Below are 10336 nucleotides of genomic sequence, written 5' to 3' on the forward strand. Positions count from 1 at the left end.
TACAGTGGGATGGAGCCAGCTCCCTAAAACTGAATAATGGAACTGTTAACACAGCAATACAAATCCCACTGCCACTTCTACCTGTGAATAGCAAAACCTGTTTTCCTGTTTTCACAGTAATCACCACATTGCTCAGCACCTGAATCACGGAAAACTGCTCACTGTATCAATCGTTGGATGATCCAAAATTACCTGAACCACTAACGACCCGTGTGTTTTTGCACATAATTTCACATCAATTCAATAGATGTTTTTAGCATGTCAAATATCTAAGGGAGCTGCACTTAGATCTCTGTTTCCACAATATTAATCTTCAGTTGTTCTACTGTAGGGTTATTCTAAATTACAGTGAGCAGTGCCTTTTCAAGGATAAATTAGAAATGAAAGCAGGATGAGATCAGGGACGATTACAGGGCACTGTTTAACAAACTGAGCATAACTAAATCAAAGATATATAAATCAGAGTATGTATTTCTTGGTAGATTGATTCAGTTGATCTAGTTTTGAAAACTAAAGTGTCACAGGCATCATTAAAAAAAACCAATCCCCAGCAATAAAGATCACTTTTTTTTCAGAAGTAAACTACTTCATGCCAATTCACAGCTGCTCATGGAAAGTATTGTTTTCACATCATGTGCTTTAATATACAAAAAGCATTTACAAAATAATACCTGTTTGTACAACAAAGAATTACTGAAGAGATATACTTTTGATTTTCCCCGTATCTGGAAATGGAATTCTGTTACAGGAGGCTTTTAGTCCATCACAGGAAAGCTGTAAGGAACAAACATACAGGAATCTGCACAAAACAAACAAACAAACAAAAATCTTTAAAAATAAGAAAAACAAAACTTTAAGGAAAAAAAAGGGGAAAAAATCCCCCCTCCAAAAACCCTGAATAAATCAACTGGTAGACTGTCACTGTAGCCAAAAACCAACACATCATCTTTTTTCTGAGGCTGCAAGTCAATGAAAGAATCAGCACTGAAAATGAAGATGCAGCAGAGAAATTACTAAGTTTTTATACTTGATCTGGACTATCAGAGAAAGGTTTTAAATGAGCTGTGATTCCTTTCTCCACACAGGGACCACAATTTCGCAGTACAGACTTCACTAGTAAGAATTCTCCTAAATGAACCCAACCAGAGCAGCAGAACTGAAGACCTTCCATACACACCAAACAAAAACATGCAATAGGAACAACACTCAACATTTCTCCACAGTGATGATCTCACAGAGAGACAAAAATCAAGAAGCAGAAGACTGATACTGCTGGTTCCCTTTCCCATCCACCCAAGCCTCTCTGCATCTTCACTGCCTGCTCGATCCAGAAAAGTGTGTGACCATCAGTAACAGCCAAGGCCACAAGAGACACATTTGGGGCACTCCCTCCTATGCACACAATCCCTACATCCATCCACAAAAGTACCAATACAGGTTACTGAGTCCACCAGCACCATAGCAACTTTTTAACTTTCCCTGGAGCAAGCCCAGTAAAGTACCATCTGCTTCTTCCAAGGTGTCAGTCTTCATTAATACCACGGGGCAAGAGATGGAATCACTTCTCTAATAGCACTGCCAATACTTTCATTACCTGATGCAAAGACCAATTTAAGTAATTTTCTTGTATAAAGACACACAGTTATAAACTATTTTTCTGTGACTTTTCTATGCTTATGCTCTCATTAGGATATCTCAAAGGAGACCATTTTATCAATGTCTGTTGACCAGGCTTGCCATATAAGCCAATTCCACCACTTTCTCAGTTTGTAAAGAAAAAGAAGTGAAAAAAAAATTAAAAGCACACAAGGCCAAACACACATAACACTTTAGGAACCATCCAAGTAGAAAAAGGTCTGCTTGAGGTTAGCAAAATCATACCCATGATATTGAATGCAGGGAAGCAACAACCTGTACAACTAAAAAAACTTTGCCCTCTTTGTTCTGACCTGAGCCAAGGTCTTCTGAGAAGTTATTTCTCTTCTCTGCCACCTGCTACAGTCACAGGTCATCAAAAAGCTACTGTGTTGTATTTCACAGCCAAAACCCAGGGCATCAGCAAAAAGAACGGCCAGACTCTGCTACATATGGCCAGATTCGAAGGACTTGGAGGAAAAATAAATAAATCACTGTATCAGTTCAGTTGCAGCAGAGACATTCCAGGACCGCCAGTCCTCCCCCAGGGGAAATGTAGATGTACAGCAGGGGCTGCTTCTCCCAGCCTCAGAGGAAGCAGAGGAGCCTGGCAGGGTCTCAGAGCCCCAGCTGTTGTGCCTGGAGAATATGGCAACACCACCCCCGGGACACGGAGCAGCAGCTGAATCCCCTCCCCGCTCAGCCTGCCCTACTTGAGCCCTCAATCATCCTCCCAGGTCACATCTCTCCCCGCCGCTCCCTGAAGCCCCCACCTTCTGCTCCAGCCTGGGAATTCACCAATCGCAGCAGATAAGCACATCATGTGAGGGATGGCAGACACGCTGAGGGGAATTTCCAAGAGCTTCCCTGCACCTGCAGCATCCACGGATACAGGAGATTTCCAATGTGAAAACAACAAGCCGGGCAGGGATGCCAAAGTGTTCACATTCCCTGCAACTCCCAGCTCTTATGCCAGACTGCAGCACCTCATTTGCAATCTGCTCTGATATACCTGCAATCACATTCCATCTTTCCTTGTCATTTAATGTATGCCAATTATTCCTAGGCATATTTTGCTAGGGAAGCAGCACACAAATAACACAGACTGAAAGACCAGAAAGCAATAATTACTCAGTCTATTCTTTGCTGATGTCAGACATGCAGCGCAGCTCTCCAAATCCACCAGAGCTCCCAATTAATCTGTGCTAATCCTCAAGAACTATATCTGAAAAACAAATAGTAAAATCAAATCATCCAACAGCCCCGGTCCGCCTTGCAGTCAAGGTTTAGGAGAAATACACAGTCCATTTCGTCAGCACACCATGCCACCCAACCTCTCCTTTAACAGAGTTATGCTTCTTTGTCATCCCTGCAAACAAACCTACCGGGAATTCACCAGCCTCTCTCCCTTCCTTCCTCACAAGTGCTTTTCCTTCCCTGATCACGGTCCTCGATAGAAAAAATTATATCAATTCTGTGTGGTTCAACAGATCACGGTAGCCTTGCCAAAGTAACCACTTATTTCCTACTTCCCAATAAGACATTCATACTCCATATCAACTCACTCTTTTCCTGAGAGGAATTCTGTATAAATTATATAGACATGTCCTTACGTTTACATAACAAAAATCCTCCCCCCAAAAAAACAAAAAAAAACCCAACTTGCATGAAGGTATGAATATTCAAAATTGTTTGGGTCTTTTGGTGTCTGGTTTTGGTTGGGTTTTTTTAAGACAGTTTATCCTAACTTGTGTATTTCAAAATAGGCTCTTGCTACAGCTATCAATTCCTTTCCTCCCTGTGTTTCCTTTCAGCAGCTGCAGCAGCAGCAGTACAGATGCCTCATGGCAGAGAGGGAGACAAGTATCCTGGATCCAGCACAAAGACTCAGCTAAGAGGAGAGTAGAGAAGATCTGTGCATGCAACAAGTACAGCACGTACAGCAACAGTGGTAACCGACATCTCCAAAAGCTTAGGAAAGAAAAACAAAAAGCAAATGTGAAAGACACGGCAATTTCAGGCATGGGAAATTAGTACGTTCAAGAGGGAGAAAAATCTAGGAACCCACAGAGTTTTAGAATGGCCTAAGAGATGAAGGAGCAAAAAATACCACTTTGGTATCAGAAGTTCTTTCATGCAACTTATCTTGTTCAAAACCACAGCTTACGTCCCATAGCACTTCCTTATTACTTGCTGCTTTCTACAACATCACACTGTTCACAGGATCATGGAAACTCTAGATCACTGGAATCCAAGAGATGCTCCTCATTAACCTTTCAAGTCCTTAATCTTTTTGCCCCCCTTCATTAGTCACTGAGCTCCTGATTCCTTCCAGTCTGCAGGAGTGCGTGTGCTCAAGTTAAATGTAGAAATTGTTAGAAGAGGAAATCTATCTATAACTTCAGGAATAAATAGCTTGCTCTTTAGTATCTTCTTCATACCCATTTCCTCCTTACCAAAGTGCACCCAAACATTTCTGAATGTGAATATACATTCCTCTCTCTCAGCTGGCTTATTGCTAGACTAACTGCAGACATAAATTGCTTTTAGATACCTATTTGATAAGTGGACGGCATCTATAAATTTTTTTACCTTCATATTTTCAGATGGTGTTACACATAAAAACAACAGAATACAAACACCAAGCCTAGACTAAAACTTTTCAAGTAAGCAGTCTATCGGCACAACATCTGAGAAGGAACAATGTAAAGTATTTAATCTCAACAATCCCTTTTGAACCCAGCATCTGTAAGGTTACACATCTTCTCCCGGTCTTCTAAAATTGCCAACTGCAAGGTTGGCTCACAAAGAAAGTTGCAATTTGAGATGCCCAGAGTCAACCGAGTAGAACCAGCTCCTTCAGAAATGAGAGGGTGTTACTTCAGCGACACCAATTTCAACAACTCCGCAAACAGACCTTACAACAGAGCACATTCCAAACAGACTGTCTCACCTCATTTGCCTAAAGCTCCAAGGTTTTGTTACCCGTGAAAGAACAAGCTCCTGTTCTGAGAAAAGAGCAAGTCACCCTTAGTTCTCCAAGTGCAGGGCCTCACGGTGGTACAATTATAGCTTCCACATAAAATGGAAGAAGGCTCGAACTTTAGATGTATGACAGCTGCCAATCACCTACTTAACTCACATTTTAATCACCTTGCTATTATAAAAAGAAAGGTGAGACACACACCATCAGGAATTAGGAGCATTTACTGGTTATTGGACAGGTTTTTCATCAGGGCAGCATGGACCAAATGCAGAAAATCAGATTATGGGTTCACCTATGAGGTGGTCATTAAACACGGAAGGACAAGAGCTCCACACCATATCCCTTGTCTTTGTGATCCGTGCTGTCTGTTAACGAGGGACAGGATCAAGAGTGAGCTCCACACCAGTAACATGTAACAGAAAAGAATGGGAAGCCACAGAGAGATCAAAGCAGCAGCCACAGAAACCTAAACTATGAAAAAGGCAAGTGGCCCCAAAAGCAGGATACCTTGTATTTCTCCGTTTCCATGAGCAGATACACTACACCAAGGCAACCTAATTGCTCCCCAGGAACCAGCTCCCTCCCACAGGAAGACTGGCTGGTCCTCCTTAGAACTCTGGAGGTGAAAAAAAACATTATAACCAAATACAAATACCATTTATCCAAGTCTAGTAACAAGGAAAACAGGACAGCATGACTTCACACCAGTCTAACGGGCTCTCCAGAGGAGAGAAGGAGAAAGGTCTTGTTTCATTCTTCTCCAAAAATCAAGATTCTTTTGCTGTTGCACAGGTACAACTTTACTAAGGACTTCCTGATACGTAGAACGACTTGTAAGGCAATCTGACAAAAGAAACCACAGCACTTCACTACCTTATACAAGATGATGTTGGTCTCCAGAAGGAGGGGATACGAGTATTGATTTTCCTCCAAGAGCCCTCAAAGGGAAAACATCAACAGCTCATCATCCACAAATCCACTGGAGAGGAATCTCCAAAGCCACAGTTGTGCTGCACCATCTATTTCTGTGACTCACAGGAGCCGCTCGGGAGCATCTTGCCCTGCAAACTGCAGATTCCCGGCATTAGCACCGCAAGGGCAGCTGTGAAAGGGTTCTTCTGCTGCTGTTTCCCATGTTGGGGCACCCTATTCCAGGCACTCAGATACATTAGCATGCCTTTCTGGAACACGGAACCTACTACTAGGCACAATTAATTAATTCCAGAATGGCTGGGAATCTGTCTTCTTGCAGAGTTTCACAAATCTCTTGACCCATATTTACCAAACTTGCAGAAACCACTACCATAAAAAGGATGGGTGAGCACCGATACAACAGATTTTCACAGTTTACTGTTCAAAGAGTGAGACATAAGCAAAGAAAGTTGGTTAATGGCAAAGCATGGTATTTTGTGTGTTTACACCATCGACATCCCATCTATTCAAACCCTTCACAGGCTGGGTTTGAAGACAAAGTCCAAAAGCTCCTTGGAAGACAAAGTCCAAAAATCACACTCTTCTCCTGCAGCAGCAAGGGGACCACAAAACCTGCTCTCAGAAAGTCCTGAGGAATAAAGTGGATTTGAGCCTTTGATGCACGCACAGAGGTAATTTTGATGTGGTGATACACATGAATCTTTCATAAGAATAAGATGTCCTACACAATATAATCAAAAATCTTCTGAAGAGTTAACAGTCTGGATCATAAGCAGCTCCACTGTGTGCAACTCCTGCAGACATCAAAGAGTCCTCCCCAAACCAGATGTATTACGTATCTTGCAAAATTAGTAAATGAACTCAAGCCATCAATTTTGCAATTTTTGAAGCAGCACAATGCATCTATTTATTAGAGAATGGAACTAAGCCCAGGCTACTGATCCGCCATCCTACAAATGATGCTTATGCAACCCTTTGTAATGATTTCCACTAGCAACCAACCGGAGAATTTATGATTTGGAAAATTTCACTTCTAAACTAATTTACAATTCCAAAAATCTAATGGGACGGATGATTGAAACTACAGAGGAAAGCAACCTCCTCTGAAATCAATGAGGTACCAATTTTCATAAGTAGTCAGTCTTAGGTAAGATGCCTGCATTAAGTTTTGGTTCTCATAAGTACTCCTCTGTCCCTTTCTCCCTTTCCCCTGGAAAAGGGATTAATTCAATTTTAAGGAAAATATTAAAACGGCAGTTTCAGACTTCAGTCTTCGGCAAATTACAAACAGGAAGGAACAGCAATTGAGCTATTTAAACCACCAAGGAAACAAACCACTGAACAATGCATGTAGACCACAAAAAAATGACAAGATAAAAAAAAAAAGAAAAAGAAATATAAAACAAGTCTTTTCGGTAAGCACAGAAAAGATATTCCTATTTCAACACAGTATAAGTAAACCTGGGGAAAATAAAGCCATCAGTTCCTACAGAGCTGTAACAAACACTTGACAGGCTCCCAGCGTAGCCCCAAGTTCACCATCACAGCCAGATATTACTGAAACAAACGTCCAAAGTCTGCAGCAGAAGTCAGCAGCGTATATGAAGCCCAAACAACTTGCCATTGTTTTAGAAAAGGTGAAAGCAACACAACCAGTGATTTTGGGTGATATATAACAAAGATGTGTTTCCTCTGTCAGTAAGGGAAATTCAAATGAATTCTCCTTCCTGCCCCTTCTGGTCTTTCTTGCTTCACCCTCAAGGTTCTGTCTTCCCTGCACACTAAGAAAAAGCAGAGAGTGTAGGTTATGCATAAATTCATGACAGAAAACACTATTTTAGAACAAAGCTCCTATGCGTGGGCACAGGTCTATAAAATAAAAGGCATTGTTACTCTACCAAGTACATAACCGCAGCCAGCAATCAAACAAGATCTTCACATTTTATTTTGACAGCTATGCACAGTTATATTTTCACCGGAGGTTTGACTTTCATGTCAATACCTGGTTTTTCGCGATATCATCAAGACATGAATCAAAACTGACATTTGAAGGCACAATTGTGGAAGAGAATTCTCATCCTAGAGATCTGTAATTTATTTTTAATTACTTTATGAAGTTATCAGTTGCAGAGAGGAATAAATCTGTTCCCAACTCGTATTTAGGAACTGTCTCTGTACAATATAAAATTTCTCAGCTCCATATAACAATAATTATTTTGTGGTGCATGGCAATATTAGGTAGCATCCAGTGAAAACCTGCAAATCCTGTTGATATAACACTTTCAGAAGTTGGAGAAATCAACCTCAAGTGAGTATTACCATCAGCCTGCTAAAACTGCCCAAGTAAACTACAGAACACAACCGTCAACACAAAACGTGTTAGCAAAGAATCTGCTCCATGCTCTTGCAGAATCAGAAATGCAACATTTTCTCTGGTATCCTTATTAACTCCAATTAATAAATTGAAAATTCCATGGTGCAACATCAAGCGAAGTTTGAAAAACACAAACATTATTTACGTATTGAGAGAGCGCGATTTGCGCCTCACTGAAGATTTATACTCTGTAAGACTTGGATTCTGTGCATCCCCTACCACCAGCCTTTCCTACAGACGCATCCCCACGGACACTTTAACATTATATAAACTCCCCCAGAGATAAAGATTATTCTGTAACTTTCCAAAACCATCTCCCTTTGAGAAAGTGTTACCTAACAAACACACATTACGTACCTCACAAGTGCATTAGATCCCTGGGCTCCTACTACACGACAGCATAAAAGAGTATTTGTAATTTATTTTGAGACATTAAAAAAGGAAGACAAAGCTGGGTAACTGTAACTGGAAAGGATAAACAGGATTAAGTAACAGGTGTCTGACTGCACATAATTCAAAGCCGCGCATGGAATACGGTGCACAGCCTTGGAATGGCTATGGAATGGAAATGGAAACGCTGCTTTTGCACCTTGCTTTGAAAATCACCACTAAGTGATTTAAAAACGCCTTGTAAATTGTAACCACGCAGACGGAGGCAACAGAAGCACTTGTGTTCCCAGAGACCTTTGGATATATATGAAAGAAAACAAACAGTCTTCAAAGGTGAGCCTGCTCTACTCCCAAGGGAAAGAAAAAAGGGGAGAAAAAAAAAAGAAAAATAAAAAAGGAAGAAGAAAAAAACACCGCCAAGAAAGTTATACTTAACTACACAGAAACATTTGTCACACCGCCCAGCACTGACAAAATCCGGATACACTCAGAAACTACGGCAGCGAGGGAGATGAGGGGAAGAAGAATCCAATCGCCCGGCGCGCGCACACGCACACAAGGATCCACACACGGATCCACACGCGGATCCACACACGGAGCCGCCTCGCAGGGAGCACAGGGACATGCGTGTGCACACCCCCGCACACGTATGTCCCTCACGGACACACACGCGCGTCCCCGTCCCACACCGGCACACCGCGCGCGCCCCACACGGATGTGCGCGCCCGTCCATCGCGGCCGGGGGAGCCCAAGGTTACGGCCCGGCGCGGGGGGGGCCGGGCAGCGCCGCTCCCCCCCCGCCAAGGGCGCGAAGCCGCTGACAGCCCCCCGCCCCCCCCCCGCACCTCCCGCCTCGATGGTCGCCCCGCCGCTCGCGCCGCTCCCGCCGCTCCCGCCGCCCTCACCTCAGGCGCCGAGGCTCCTTCTTCCTCCTCTCTCTCCCTCCTCCTTCCTCCTCCTCCTCCTCCTCCTCACGCCGTGTCTGTGTCTGTGTGTGTGTGCGACCCGCCCGCCTCACAGCGGCGGCGGCTCCTCCTTCCCCCCCTCCCTTCCCTTCCCTTCCTTTCCCTCCTCCCCCCCGCCGCCGCGCCCGCCTCAACCCCCGCAGCGCGGAGAGAGACGCGGCAGGGACGGGGGAAACCCCACGGCCGCCGCCTGTGCTGGGCGGGCCGGGCCGGGCCGGGCCGGGCAGCCGCCGCCGGCTCCCCCCGCCGCCGCGCAGGGCTGCGGGCAGCGCATGGCAAGTGGGCGGCGGGGCCGCGGGCGCGGAGCTCCGCCCGTGCGGCCCCGGGCTCGGCGGCACCGCGGGGCTCCCCAGGCACCCCCCGCCCCGCCCGCCCGCCCGCGGGTACCGCACGCGTGTGAGGGGTGCGGGGCGCCCGGGGATGCCCGCGCCGCCGAGCCGCTGTTTACTACAGGTATTGGAAGGGCAAGAAGGAAATCCCCCTTCCTTCCCCTCCCGCACCGTGTGTGCTCCCGGCTCCCGCCAGGCCTGCTGCCTTCCGCGCAGACGGAGGGGAGAATGGGGATGTTGCAGAGGCCGCTGGAAGGTTCCCAAAGTCTCGCAGTCCTCGCCTCGGAATTGCAGCTGGACTCCTTGAGTGAGCCGTGGAGGAGGCTCAAGCAAGCTGAGATGGGCGCACAGGCGGTCTGGAGTGTGGGATTCCCTCTCCCGGTGTCCTCCGGCCAGCCCTCCCACAGCTCATGAGTGCTGAAAACCACTGCCACGCACTGCCCATGTAGCACCCCGTACTCCCCTGTTTGCTGTCATCACGTGCCGGGTCTCAGTTTTCCCTCATGATTTTACGAGAAATGTTTTCCTCCACATCAAGCAAAAAGCGTAAAGCACCCACAAAACCAAAGTGCTGCTGAGTTTTACAGCCGAGGCAGGTTCCCCATCCCTTTTCCCCTACAGCCCGTCCTCTTGGACTTTGTTAGTGAACTGTGGAGTTTGGACACCTGGGCCCTGATGGCCGACCACTGGGAAGGGACAGGAGAGGCAGCAGCTATAGCTGAAC

At 45.3% G+C, this 10336-nt stretch overlaps 1 protein-coding gene across 5 annotated transcripts in view; it reads right to left on the reverse strand.

Annotated features, from left to right (window-relative positions):
- Window positions 1–9262, reverse strand: part of PLCB4 (phospholipase C beta 4) — a 194718-nt gene extending 185456 nt beyond the window's left edge. For 4 of the 5 annotated variants that reach the window (XM_027693333.1, XM_027693331.1, XM_027693332.1 and 1 more), the window contains exon 1: window positions 9224–9262. The gene's annotated coding sequence lies outside the window, so the exon portion shown is untranslated. Of the gene's footprint in view, window positions 1–2408; window positions 2432–9223 lie in introns of those variants that run through there. The other variant, XM_027693328.1, reaches the window with a different exon arrangement.
- Between the last annotated feature and the right edge of the window lie 1074 nt (window positions 9263–10336).

This window comes from Neopelma chrysocephalum, unplaced genomic scaffold, assembly GCF_003984885.1.
Source record: "Neopelma chrysocephalum unplaced genomic scaffold, ASM398488v2 Primary Assembly neopelma1_91, whole genome shotgun sequence".
Classification (NCBI taxonomy): Eukaryota; Metazoa; Chordata; class Aves; order Passeriformes; family Pipridae; genus Neopelma; species Neopelma chrysocephalum.